This window comes from Vulpes vulpes, chromosome 1 (assembly GCF_048418805.1).
Source record: "Vulpes vulpes isolate BD-2025 chromosome 1, VulVul3, whole genome shotgun sequence".
NCBI classification, from domain to species: domain Eukaryota; kingdom Metazoa; phylum Chordata; class Mammalia; order Carnivora; family Canidae; genus Vulpes; species Vulpes vulpes.
The window spans coordinates 180954730-180969506 of NC_132780.1; the positions used below are offsets into that span (position 1 = coordinate 180954730).

Here is a 14777-nt window from a genome sequence, read left to right on the forward strand (position 1 = left end):
GAATAAGGCTCCCAGCTTAGAGCCCTGTGTATGTACATGTAACGGTTCTCCTCGTGGTCTTTTAGGAACCAGAGGCAGTGCCAGCCACCTCTCAGCTACCAAGCACGGAACCAGGAAAGTGAAATACGCTGTGTCTTTGAGTCGAGTGCCTTCTACTTTTTTTTTTTTTTTTTTTTTTTTTACTCAAAACCTCCGCGAGTCGGGTAACTTTGTTCTTTTCATTTCTTGAAAGGTTTCCACTTTTCCTGTTTCTGTTACTCCACAGCAGTCAGCTCTAGGCACCACCCCGCACAGACCCTGGAAGAAGAAAAGTATCCAAGTGTATTATGTTCAAACAATGTTTCCAAGAGTTTGCAACAAGCTCTGGCAAAAGAAACAGAGGAAAAGGGAGTGGAGAAAGGAAGTCTTTTGTTTTAGGTGCCCTCTTCACCCTCCGCCCCCCCCCCCGCCGCCCTATCATCTCACAATAGTTTGTGGGGTGAAGTAGGACTCTAAGAACGTGTAGAAGGTTCCATGTCACATTTCTTATATGTTTTAATGTTTTTTGAGGTGTTCCTTGGATTGCCCCATTTTGAATGTTTCCCATTTCGTTGCGTGAATTACACTTAAAGAATGTTACCACGCGTTGAATTCATAAGGCAAGACCTCTTTAGCAAATCGATACATTCCAATAATTAGCCAATTATATAATTACTATTACTCAATCTTTCAAGGGAAACTGAGAATAAAAAGTATAACCTACATCTCCAGTTGAATTCATCCAATTAAAATAGCAAGGGCGACTGCGTAGAGAAATCCGTTTACCGTTAGGCAGTTTCGGACACGTTGCAATTCAAGAAGTGAGTAATGTAATAAGAGGAAGAACTTTAAAACCTTAATTGCCAAATCACCAATTTCAAAGGTCACAGCAGAGTAACTTGATCACATGTTTAAGATGAGCTCTGTTCTTGTCTCATATTTCTTCCTTTAAAAAAAAATCTGCCATTCATTCATGATTTGCCTTTATTTATGATAAGCACAAAGTTTGATCTCGCCTAAAACTCCAAACTTTTCCTTCCCTTTCTATATAGAAATATAAAGTAAATTGAGTTGTTTCTGGTATTTGTAGCCAAGAACTCTCAGAGATGACAGATCCCCGGATTTTTAAGTTGTATTTTATGGTAAATTGTCTCCTGTAGTTTTAACTTGCCTAATGCAATTACAAAGAAGAAAGAAATGAAATTTCCTTCCCTAGCCTCTCTTTGCTTCTGTAGTTTATTTCTTAAATGTTACTTGTTCCTAGCCATTATGCCTATTAAATATTTCAGAAATTTTGTCTAAAAGCATCTTAAGTGCCCTTAAAAGGATGCATAGAAAATGTAAACTGCTTAATAGATTAACCTTGAAAAGAGACCCCCCCCCCCGGAAAAAAAATGTAGAGTGTACTTGTTACAGAGAAAATCAAGTGGTATTTACACAAACAAATGCTTTAGAGTAAAAAATTGTAAGGTAAAACATAATTAAAAACATAAATCTCCACACATATGCTATAAAACTATTAATCTCAGAACCACAAACTCACAAATATTAAACCACTTCTAATAGTTAAAATAATTCTACAGGATTTCAGCACTTTCTCCAGGGTCTCATCCCCACTACTTACAATGACACCAAGGTAGCCTTTAAAGTTTAAAATATTCCTTTCATCTATTGAATGACTAATACTCAGTGATGTGAATACAAATAACTTTCCATTAAACCAGGAAACCAAAGAAGTAACATCCTTCACTCTGATGAGTGTAGGTGGTATAGGGAGTCCCCTTATTGTGTCCCTTCTGTCTGTCAGACATAGGGGCATGTGCAGCCTTGCTTTTATTTTTAGAGACAAGAGGCTTCACATTAAATGCACATGTGCCAGGCTGCTGACAGTTTTCCCTGCAGAATTGCATAGTGATACTCATTTTTAGGTTTACCAACCTTCTTTCTTTTGTATCTAGGTATTGATAAAGAAGTCAAAACATTTAAATAAAAGTGAATGACTTAGTCAACAAAAGAATGCTTATCGTGCAGTGTTATGCAGCATACATTTTAGTATAGGAATTGTTAATAGACAGTATTCAGGTAACAGAAAAGCATATAAACCTATTTGTACATGAAGCCCTTGAAATAAAAAAAATAATCAGTTCACGAAACTTTCACGTTTTAAAATAACATTTAATGGTGAATCTCATTCTACCACTTTAGAAATGGTTTATTTTAGCTTCACATCTATGATTTTTGTTATTATCTCTATAGAAAATTCTAGAAAAGTAAAGGGTTGTGCGTATACAAAATGAGCTAGAAAAGAATTCATCTTCCTGAGCTATATGAAATGATGTATATAACCAACACATGTGAGCCAAAGCAGAAATTCTGAAACTATTTTTTTTATTTTTATGTATTAATTGTGCAGTGCAGTTGATGGAGTAGCCTATATATATTTAGCTAATTTGAAATAAATGGAAAAAATAGAGCTACATCTTAACATTTCCATTTACATGCCTTCTTTTGAAACATCTATCATAAATGTATAGTAGAAAGATGAAAATACCTATTTTTAGATGCAAGAAGATATGCCTAATTTTCTGCACCATGTTATTTTCATCTAATTACTAATAATCACACATAACCATATATATATATGAAAATAAATGTACAAATTCAAGACACACATTCCAAATGAGGATATAGCTGTTTTCTCCCTTTAACATGCTTCAGTACTCATATTCACCTCACTGCTTATCTCTGGGAGATATTCTATGACTTTAAGGAAGAAATAGTAACTTAGGAGTAAATCATAGTGACTTTGGGGAATAAGTTCCATGAATTTTCAAATAAAAAGCCATTTTGTGTGTGTGTATGTGCACGTGCATATAGTAAACAGGCCTTTAGAGGATAAAGTACAATCTGAGACTTCGGTATGTTACAAATCCAAGGCTGCCAAACTAAATAGTTAACAACAACAATGAAATCAAAGGGCTGTTTCTGAACCTACTACTTTTGCACTTACTGTCTAAATGCATTCACAGCTGGTAAATGTGAAAATGCAAGTTCATCACAGAAAAAGGGGTAATTTAAACTGAATTAGAAAAGGTACTGTGCAGAAGAAACTGATTATAAACAGAAAAGAAACATTATGTCTCTGTTAATAGATATTACAGAAAATTGGGTTCTCTATTTGTGATTTCAGTCAAAATGTAAACAATCTTTCCACTGTGCAGGAAAACCATTTACATATTTACATTAGCATGATTTATGTAGTATATATAAAATATTTATTTGCAGTCCAGTGTAAAAAAAAGTACATAAGCTAGGTTCATAAAACACATAGTCATAATTTCACCTATTTTTCTAAGCTTCAGATTTAGCCAACGGTATAGGAAGTCAGAGGTCAGGAATCAAATTATAAGCCAAGACTGTATCTTGTGTAGAAAAGTTTATTCATTTCTGTAAGGTCAGATAAATAGATACTGCTATGAAAACAACAAATATAATTCTCTAACTGCAATTATTGAGTTGCTGTAAGACCACTTAACAGAATTTAGAGAAAAAGTTGTATCAAAATTGTAAGAGTCCAGTTGAATTTGCTAAGGTGTCATTCAGAAATTTTCTAATCATTTACAGTATTCAAAAGTGTTGAGTCAAATAACTTTTATTATTTGATATAGTATTAAAAGAACTGCTAAGAGAAAGTGGCACATTATACTCACAATCACTTACCCCACGTTCAGTACTCTTGATAATTTATTTTTTTTAAATTTGATTTTGCCTGCAGAGGTTCTTCCTTTCTATTAGTTATATTTCATTTTGCCATAAGTCGCCAGCGCTGATAGGAAGAACTAGCTTAAATTATGCAAATTACTTCTACATGCTTTCGTAGTTTCTCATCTTGCAATCTTTTTAGCTCTTTGAAACCTTTGGATTTTAGGTGTCAAGGATATCTGCGATGATTCAGTGACCACCAGGGGGCACCAGGATCTCTGGGTGTTCTGGCCAATCAAGTCCACACGGAATGAAGACAAGGTAATTATGAAATTAAATATATAATTATATGTATTTATATCTATATAACGTGATATGTAATTAATATATATTTGCCCCATTGGCACTTTTGAGTTTCTTATTCTCTTTTTACCCGTGCCAGCCAACTGAAGGCCTTCATAAAAATTTGTGAGATGTTCTGTGACCTATTTCAGTCTATAGAGACCAAGTTAACTGAAGGGGCTCCAAAAGTACCTTAGAAGGTGAATATCTTGCAAGAAAGCTCTCTCCAGTTTTTTAAAACTTAACATCTGAGGGACTCTGAGTCCCTAGATAGACCTCAGATATTCTCTTTCTTATTCTCCACCCACTTAACTCCCAAAAGTCTTTTTTACCTGGGAAATAGTACCAGGCTGAGATTGAGTATTCTCTTCAACTTGATGGTTCTGAGTTTTAAGGATCCTGTGAAGTTCTTAGAACTCTCTAGCTTACGGGGCATGTTAGAGACTACTTCTTACCATAGCCTTCTGCCATGGTTAATACTAAAAATGAAATTCTATCAAAATCTGCCTGGCTACTCTCTCAAGGAGGTGTAAGAAAAGGTCTTTACAGTAGGAATTTCTATGTATCAAAGTAATTTAGGAATAGATTTTATAGGTTCAGAGAGAAAATGGATTTGAAGAGTACCCCCAACCTATAAAATTATAAAACTGCAGGTACTCTCTGCACTAAGAATGAAGTTCTGTACACTGCCAAAGGTGGTGACTTATACTAACCCCTTGACCTGATATGCAGTGTTGTTCCCTATGAAGACAGTGAGCAACTTTGTATAAGACAAAGATCCTCCTGGGAGGAGAGGTATCATAAGTCCCCATCCCAATCTGGATGTTTCAACAATATTAGAAGTTCTGAAATATTATAATGGTTCTGACTATTTAAAAAAAAATGACCTAGAGAACCTCAAAGAAGTACCCATTGTGAGGGAAAGATAATTCTAGGCTTAATATTTGCTAGGTGAAGTGTCATATACCTGACGGTCAAAAGCTCTCTGAACCCAGCAACTTGGATCTGTAAGTAAGAATGAACTAAAAGAGCTGTACTGTTGTAGCTCAAATGTGAAATAACATAGCTGAGAAAGGAACTACAGAGTAAGGCATCACTAGTAATTCTCTATAAAGCCAGGTTTCAAAAGCTACACAGTTAAAGCAGTAATGAAAATAAAATGGACTTAGGACGCCTGGGTGGCTCAGCAGTTAAGCGTCTGCCTTTGGCTCAGGGCGTGATCCTGGAGTCCCGGGATCGAGTCCCACATCCAACTCCCTGCATGGAGCCTGCTTCTCCCTCTGCCTGTGTCTCTGCCTTGCCTCTCTTTCTGTGTCTCTCATGAGTAAATAAGTAAAATCTTAAAAAAAAAAAAAAAAAGAAAAAGGAAAGAAAATGGACTGAACACACTTCTCATTTGGAAAAAAATCTGAACCCTTTGTACTACTGAGTGTACTTCTAGGAGTTCGTAGTTATGGAGAGGAGAAGGCCTCAAGAAGGAGATGCTGGATTTCCTATTTAGTTGGACAAGCCAACTTAAAAGAGATATGACTATATTTCTTCCTAATGATATGGATCAAATTGATTACAGATTCATAATCTAACTAGCATAATATCTCAGAAGGAGAATACTAACAAAAACCTCAATTAAGAATAGGATTTGGGGGCACCTGGCTGGTTCAGTTGGTGAAGCATGGGATTCCTGATCTTGGGGTTGTGTGTTCAAGCCCCACATTGAGTCTCAGCCTACTAAAAAAAAATAGAATGTTCAAGTATTTATTGTATATTTAGAAAGGCATCAAAGGAGCATATGCAGGTGAATAAAGCTTAGCCCAATACTCCAGAGACCAAATATCATCAGCAGGATTCCTTTGTGACTCATATTTCCTTTTAGAATCAAGGAGATCATATGTTTAGAGAAATAGGTAACTAGCCAGTTTTCCTCAGTGTTGATTTCAGTCATGTCAACAGTGATGATGTCTTCATAATCACAGTATTGACATAAACTGCAAGATGATTCAGTGTACAATACGATTTTATCATCTGGCTTATCCAAGATTGTTTCATTTTCCCCTGTCTGCACTCAGATCAGATAGAAAATTTTCATGAAAATTTACACTCCATCTCAGATTCTATGGGGTTATTATTATCATTGTTTGGTTTTATAGATGCATTGCTTTAGCTAAAGCTATAGAGTTAACCTGGCACATTCTTCAGTTGATTTTAGATTGATGAAATGACTGAGGTCAATCTCAGTTTAATTAAGTATTTTAATATCTGATAGTCACTCTCTTGTCAGTCTTTTAACAGGCAAGCTCCGGTGGCAAAGTCTGTAAAACTAAAGATGTGAAAAGCATGGCAGAAGGTTGCTTCATTTAAGGAAAGACGAGAACCATAAAAGACAAAACCTCCTTTATCTACCTCACAAGTGTAGGAATAGAATAAATTATCCTACAATCCAATAAAGAAGGCCAGGACTCCTTATGAGAGTATTTTCAGATCTCAACAGGGATTTAAAGTTTCTTTTTTTAAAAAAATATTTTATTTATTTATTCATGAGTGACAGAGAGAGAGAGAGAGAGGCAGAGACACAGGCTGGGGGAGAAACAGGCTCCATGCAGGGAGCCTGATGTGAGGCTTGATCCTGGGTCTCCAGGATCACACCCTGGGCTGAAGGCGGCGCTAAACCACTGAGCCACCCGGGCTGCCTGAGATTTGATGTTTCTATACTATCAAAAATCTCTCTTCATTTTAACAATTTATATTTACATATATTTTTGAATTAACCTTTTGAGGAAATAATTACCTTCTAAATTTGAATAAAGATATATTATAATAACATACATGTCTCCAGGTACTTTTGGGAAACTGTCCAGTACATCATCACATTTTAGCTAAAAAATAGTTGCATTCATTTTACAAAATAATAGCTATGACTCAATTGGTTGTATTTGTTCTCAAGGCTATACAACAGGATGGTAAAGATACTGAAAAAAACAGGGAAAAAATGCAGTTACAAGCTTAGAATTAATGTTAGAGTTCTATGTATTCAAATATCTCAAAATGAATATTTTAAAAATTTTACTCTATATTCACCATTTAAATGTCTTTATTTTATTTTATTATTATGGGGGGGGGCGGCGTGCAGTGCAGGGAGGAGCAGAGAGAGAGGGAGAGAATCTTAAACAGGCTCCACACCCAACACAGGGCTAGATCTCACAACCCTGAGATCATGACCCGAGCAGAAATCAAGAGTCAGACACCTAACCAACTGAACCACCCAAGTAAACCATTCATTTAAATGTCTTTAATAAAGTTTAGGACTTCAAAAAAATAGATTCATTTTTGACCAGATAATGAAAGTATAAATTTCATATAAATTTTGCTGTTGGAGATATGTGTGTATATCTATATCTATATCTATATCTATCTGTATCTATCTATATCTGTGTCTATATCTATCTATCTATATATAAAGATCTTTAAAGTTCTATATGAAATTTAGCTATGATGGTATATATTTTTGTACAATTGTGAAAATATATAATTTTGATTTTCTCATATTTTATTGTTTATTGTGAAATATACTCTGTTAGTAATATCTGTTATTCAAAATTAAAATGTTTTCAGGTTATTCTTATAAGGCATATGTCCCATTGTTAAGAGTAATGCTTTTCCTATCACATTTACTTATTTAAACATAAATAATAGGAATAATGAACACAGATCCAGAAATATTCACTATTCAGATACACATATAATGTGCCATTTCTAAGATTTGCTTGACTCACAGTCTTTGTATATTTCTCTATACCTAGTAGAAACCAGTAGACTTTCACCTTAGTCTCTATCCTAACTAAGCCTAGTCTTCGGAAGCAGAATTCAAGGAGAATGAGTTAAACACTCAGAGAACCTATGTTTCATTCTTGAATCAAGGCCTGTATCTGGTTTTCTAAATCTGGTATTCAAATCCCTGTCTTAGCCCCTAAGTGTGAGTCCCTTAAGTAAGTCCCTTCCCACTACCCATCCCTCTAATGGGATTCCTGTTCTAAAACCTAGCCCTATGACTTAGGCCTCTTAGACTTTTCTCATTACTGGTTATGATGTGAACTATCTGCCATCTGCCTCTGTGCTAACTGCTCTTCAGTGCCTTTTTTATTTTTTTTCTCCTCCTGCCACCTGCTATACTTTTCTGAATCTGTCTTATCTCTACTATTTATATGTAATATCTCTACTATTTATATGTAGTACCATTTTTTCCCATCAAATTTTTTATTAATTGTCCAGTAAATACCATCTGCCTTTCTAGAGCCCTTAATCACCTGCAGATTTAGGTATTTCATTTATCAAGCCTAGGTATACCTTATTTCAGCCCTGACCCTTTCTACTATCATATTTTTTTCTACATTTAGCCTGCAATGTCTTTGCCACATCATGAGATGCCATAGAATGTATTATTCCTCTGATTATCAAAAGCCATGTTGTAATTACTATACTTAGTAGAATAAGGCCTGGTTTTAGAATTACCTCTCCCTTTTGTTGTCTCTTCCTTTTGTCCTTCTTACTCTCTCTTTTGCTCCTTCCCTCCTTTATTTCCTCTTTCCCTTCATTCATCACATTTTACAAAGCACTTCCAATTATTTAGCCTTTGGCTAGGTATTGGTATGCAAAAATAAAGAGGAAATAATCCTCCTGATACATGACAGAAATAAACACAATTCAGAGATTAAAGTGCCTTTTAAATGACAGAGGTGGTCTGTTAGATGTGCTTAGAGCAATAAATCAGACTGGGAGAGCATTCTAGAAGGGACTGGCATTTTAGATTAATTTGGTGTTGCACAGACCTGGTCAGATAAAATAAAGGTGATAGGGGAAAGGTAATTTCATACAGCAGAGATAATATTCAGGGAGTGTATAAGTTATAGTTTACTGAGGAAACAGAAACCACTCTAGATATTTTAAGCTGAGGTAATTTAACTTAAATGACCTTGAAAGTAGATCTTATGATGTGTGAGTTAGGAAATGAATCCTCCCTGAGTTGAGCTTTGAGATGACCACAGTCCCAACTGGCATTTTGACTGCAGCTGGTTAGAGACCCTTTAGCTAGAGGATCCAAACAAATGTCACAGGATTCCTGACCCACAGGAACTGGGATAATAAATCTTAGTTGTGTTAAGCAGATGACTTTTGGGATAACTTATTATGCAATTATATGAAACTAATACAAAAACTTACACAAATTGTTGTGAGCACCTAATTTCCAAAATGAATCTCTTCAACTTAAAATGCCTAGGTTAGTTTCTCTTTTCTCAAATCATCTATCAGATCACCTAGGTATGAGGGTTGAGTTGCTCCATATAGTAACCAACACTTAATATTTTCCACATTTTTATTTTAGCCATTCTATGTGGTGATATCATACTGTGGTTACAATTTTCATTTATCTGATGACTATTCAAGTTGAATACTCCTTTATATGTTTACTGGCCATCAGAATATTATCATTTGTGAAGGGTCCATTTTTTAAAAATTGTACTTTTATTCTGAGTTGTCCTTTTGTTAGAGATTGTAGGAATTTTTCAGATATACAGATAGGCATCATTTGCCTTTCACTCTGCTCATGACATCTTTTGATAAAAAGTTCTTCATTTTATTTTATTATTTTAAGTTAGCTCTACACCCAGCATGGGGCTTGAACTTACAACCCTGAGATAAAGAGTCACATACTGTACTGACTGACCCAACTAGGCATCCCCAAATTTCTTCATTTTAATATGGTCCAATTAATCATTATTTTCTTCTGTGATAGGTAATTTTAGCATTCTGTTCAAGAAATCTTGGCCTAATTCAAGGTCACAAAGATAGTTCTGTTTTCCTCTAAAATAAATATTGTTTTACCTTTTATATTTGGATCTTCAATCCATCTGGAATTGATTGTATTTATGGTGAGAGTTAGGGATCAAGTTGTATTTTCTTTCCCATTTACTATTCAATGAACCCAGCATCACATTTGAGAAGACCAACTTTTCTGTATTGCAGTGCAATTGAGCTTGGGTCCATAGATCCACAGTGTATGACTGTGTGTAGAAGAGCCTACTAAGTTGTTGTTGTTGTTGTTGTTGTTTTTAAAGATTTTATTTATTTATTCATGAGAGACACACAGAGAGAGAGAGGCAGAGACACAGGCAGAGGGAGAAGGAGGCTCCATGCAGGAAGCCTGGTGTGGGACTCAGTTCTGTGTCTCCAGGATCATGCCCTGGGCTGAAGGCAGATGCTCAAATGCTGAGCCACCTAGGCATCCCCCAATCCTACTAAGTTTTTAAGGAAATTCTATTGTCAGAAAAAATGTGCTAGTCAGAAATCTGCATATTTATCTATTTGTGTAAGAGAGAGAAATGTGCTGTTTGAAATCCTATGCCCTCACATACAGCTCTACAAAGATCCCAATTTTGTTAATAGGACTTCAAAAAATCTTACTCTATATTTTGAGACACTATCTAGTTATTATCTATTTTAAGTTTCCCTTGATCCTTGGAAAGTGTATTGCTTGATGTAGACAAGCCCACAGATGTTTTATCTTGCTCCCATTTCACTGGATAGGAAGTAGCAAGCAGTGCCATGAATGATATTATGAATCATGGCCAGGACAGAAAAGCTTTTAACAGTATGTCCATCAACTTTTTCCAAGATAAAAGAGATCCAGGAGCCATGTATTCCTGCAGCTTCCTGTTCTTGCACTTCTTGCATTATCCAACCTGGGACAGGGCACAAGCTGAAAGTGATTGTAAATTAAGTGATTAAAGTAACTTCGAAATTTAGGTATAAAATACAGCATTTAAGTTTAAAATACATTACCTATCTCCTATAATTTTGTATTATTCTGTTAACTGGGCTCTGTGCTTCTGGCACTGAGGGAACACTTGCCAGAGGGATCTTTTTATTTATCTTATTTATTTGTTTGTTTATGTTGGTTGGTTCACATCTCTTTAATGAGATCAAAGACTCCTGTGTATGTTTGGTGGGGTAGACTTAATACAGTCCCCCAAACACTGACACTTTCCTCAGGGCTTCACCCCTTCCAGGCAGATTCTAAGAGGGCAGGGAGAGGCCAAGGAGAGCTCAGGAGTTGGGACCAGGGCTGTTTCTAGTGGGCAAGTAATGGACCCACGGTCCTAAAACTGTTTTATTATTTATTTATTTATGTATTTATTTATTTATTATTTATTTATTTATTATTTATTTATTTCAAAGATTTAATTTGATGACATTATTTATTTAGAGAGAGAGCATCTGAAACAGACTCCACACAGAGCATGCCTGTGGGGCTCAATTTCACAACTAAGATTATGACCTCAACTCAAACCAATGAACCACCCAAGTGCCCCGTGGGATTCTTTTAAAAACTTATATCAGAACACACCACTCTTCCACTGGAAACTCTCCAGTGGGGCCCATCTCACTTGGTGGTAAAACTCAAGTTTACTGATAAAAATAAAAGGCCTAACAATCCCACCAAACTAGGATCCATCTGACTCCCCCTGTCTTGCCTCTTTCCCCCTTCTTACTTTTTCCATGACACTGACATCTTGCTTTTCTCATAAGCCAGGCAAGCTTCAACATCTGGGCATTCAGATTCCCTGTGTCCCCTGCCTGGCATGTAATTCCTCTAGACATTTACATAAATCATTCCTTCACCTCCTACAGTTTTACTCAATCATCTCTTCTCTCAAAGGTTTCCCTTGGGCTTCTCTATCCCTTTTGGGTTTTTTTCACAGCTTTTATCACATCTCAATATATCATAGGTTTACTTACCTTGTACATTGTCCTTCTCTCCAAACTAGAATGAGGACACATAAGGATGGGGGATGTTTAAATTCTACATCCCTGGTGCCTAGAACAGTGCCTGCACACATATACCAGCTACTTAATTGTTAAATAAATGAATGGTTTTCAATTAGTTTGACCATGTGTTTTATAATTAGCTTTATAAAGCTATTTCTAGAGAAATGTTTTATGAGGACATTTCTTGCAGTTTAGATTACTTGGAGGCAAGATTTTTGGCAATGCCACTGGTAATAACAATTCAAATCTTTAAAGAGCATTAGAGTAGCTAATATATAAAATTCAACAGAGGGAACAACATATCAGAGGATATATATTCATTTTAAAGAGGGCTATAACTATTAAAATATAGCCGATAATTATTAGGGAAATAAGGAAGAATTAAGCAAAATAAGTTCTCTTTCTAATGCTTAGTCTAAACAAAAATCATTTCTGAGAGGTCAGGAAGATCTAGGTGGAAAAGTTCATCCTACTGCAGTTTACCTACTTAGAAATGAAATGTGATAATAAAGGACATGAAAAAGTATTATTCACTAAAACACAAGTTTCTTAAAAGTAAGTTATATAAAAGCAATAGAGCAATTCTTTATATGATGACTAGAACTACCTTGAAAATGTATGCAAATCATGTGTAAAAGTTTATTTTCTTGGGAGAGAGGTTAGTTTCCCAAATCTAATTGTCTAATTGTCCCAAATCTAATCCAAGCTGAAAAAAAAAAAAAAAAAAAAAAACAGAAGCCAAATTTAGATCAATGATTTTCATATCTGGTAACACGTTAAAATCATCTAGGAAGCTTTTTTAAAATTATTAACACCAGGGCCTCATTATAAGCAGTTTGATCTAATGTAGTGTAGGGTATAGGCACTAGTTTTTTTTAGCTCCTTGGGTGATTCTATTGTATATTCAGAACTAAAAATAATGGTTCTAGAGGAGTGCTGTTGAATAGACATATAACGTAAGCCATATGTAATTTAAAATTTTGTAGTTGCCATATTAAAAATATTAAAAAAAACAATAAGTTAAGGAAGATATTGCTCAAAGGGTAATAAATTTCCAGTAATAAGATGAGTATGTTCTGGGGATCTAATATATAGCATGATGACTATAATTAACAATACTGTATTATATACTTGTAAGTTGTTAAGAGAGTAGATCTCAAGTGATCTCAACACAGAGCAAAAAAAAAAATTGTAACTTAGTGAAGTGATGGATGTTAATTAAACTTATTATGGTAATCATTTTGCAATATGTATATCAAATCATCTTGTTATATACCTTAAACTTATGCAATGTCATATGTCAGTTCTATCTTAATAGAGCTGCAAAGAATTTTAAATAAATATTGAAACTCATTTTATAAATACATTCTACTTAACCTAATACATAAAAAATATTATCATTTCAGCATGTGTCACTGGCCACATTTCAAGTGTTCGATAGTTACATGTGGCTAGTGGCTAGCCTATTGGATACAGTATGAATAAGAATCACCTAAATATTTTATTAAGATCGCTTCCTCAGAGTTTCTGAACCAATAGGTCTAGGCTGGGACCTGAGAATTTACATGACTAATAGGTTTTCAAGTGATATTTTGCTTCTGATTTGGGGATCACACCATGAAAGCCACTGCTTTGAAACAATGGTTTTTAATGTTGACTGTTTATTGGAATCCCTTAGGAAAATTTTAACATGATACTACACCTAGAGGTTCTGGCTTAACTGATCTGAGATGAGGCCTGGGCTTGGTTTTTTAAATAGATTGTTAGGTGATATTTTTAAACTTTTTATTTTTTTTTTATTTTTATTTATTTTTTTTAACTTTTTATTTTTAAATAACTATAGCTTCACAGATGTTACAGAAAGTATACAGAGAGGGACTATATGCCATTCATCCAGTTTCCTTTGATATCAATACTTTGTGCAACTATTGTAAATATTAAAGCTGTAAAGTTGACACCGGTCTAATACATGGAGCATATTCAGGCATCATCCGTTTTACATGTATATGTGTGTTTGTGTTTATGCAATTTTATTCCATGTGTAGATTCCTGTAGCCACCACTGTAATCTACATACAGAATTGTTATATCAACACAAAGATTCCACGTGCTCCCTATTTATAGTCACAGCCCCTCCCGCCAGCATTTCTAACTATGGCAACCACTAATACTTTCTCCATCTCTATCATTTTGTTATTTCAATAACATACAAATGGAAGCGTACAGTCTAGAACCTTCTGAGACTGGCTTTTTAACTCAGCATGATATGTGTGAGGTTCATCCAATTTGTTGAATGTATCAATGGTTCATTCTCTTTTTGATGAGTAGCATTCAGTTATATGAATGTACCACCATTTATTTACCCATTCATCTACTGGAGGACATTTGGATTGTTTCTAGATTTTAACCATTACAGATAAAACTATGAGTGTTCATGTATGGGTTTTCGTATCTTCATAAACTTCCATTTCTCTAGAATAAATACCCAAAATTACAACTATTGGATTATATGGTAAGTACAAGCTCCATAAAAAAGTGAAACTGCTAAAATCTTTTTCAAAGTAGCTGTACCATTTTACATTATGATTAGCATGCATGAGTGATCAAATTTTGCACATCATTGCCAGCATTTGGTGTTATCACTTTAAAAAAAATTATTAAATTAGAAATGTAGTGATAGCTCATTGTGGTTTTAATTTGCATTTTACTAGCATCTAATGAGACTGAATATTCTCTTATGTGCTTTTCTGCCATCTATATATCCTCTTTGATGAAATGACTCTATATATTTTGTCTATTTTATAGTTATATTATTTGGGTTTTTGTTTTTGTACTGTTGAGTTTTGAGGGTTTTTATATATTCTAGATACTGAACCTTTTATAGATATGTGCTTT

The 14777-nt window shown here is 34.7% G+C and overlaps 1 long non-coding RNA gene across 1 annotated transcript in view; it reads left to right on the plus strand.

The window, feature by feature from the left end:
• Positions 1–1390: 1390 nt before the first annotated feature.
• Positions 1391–14777, plus strand: part of LOC112923127 (uncharacterized) — a 46905-nt gene continuing 33518 nt past the window's right edge. Inside the window, exon 1 of the long non-coding RNA XR_003235613.2 lies at positions 1391–4041. This is a non-coding gene — a long non-coding RNA (uncharacterized lncRNA). The remainder of the gene's footprint in view (positions 4042–14777) is intronic.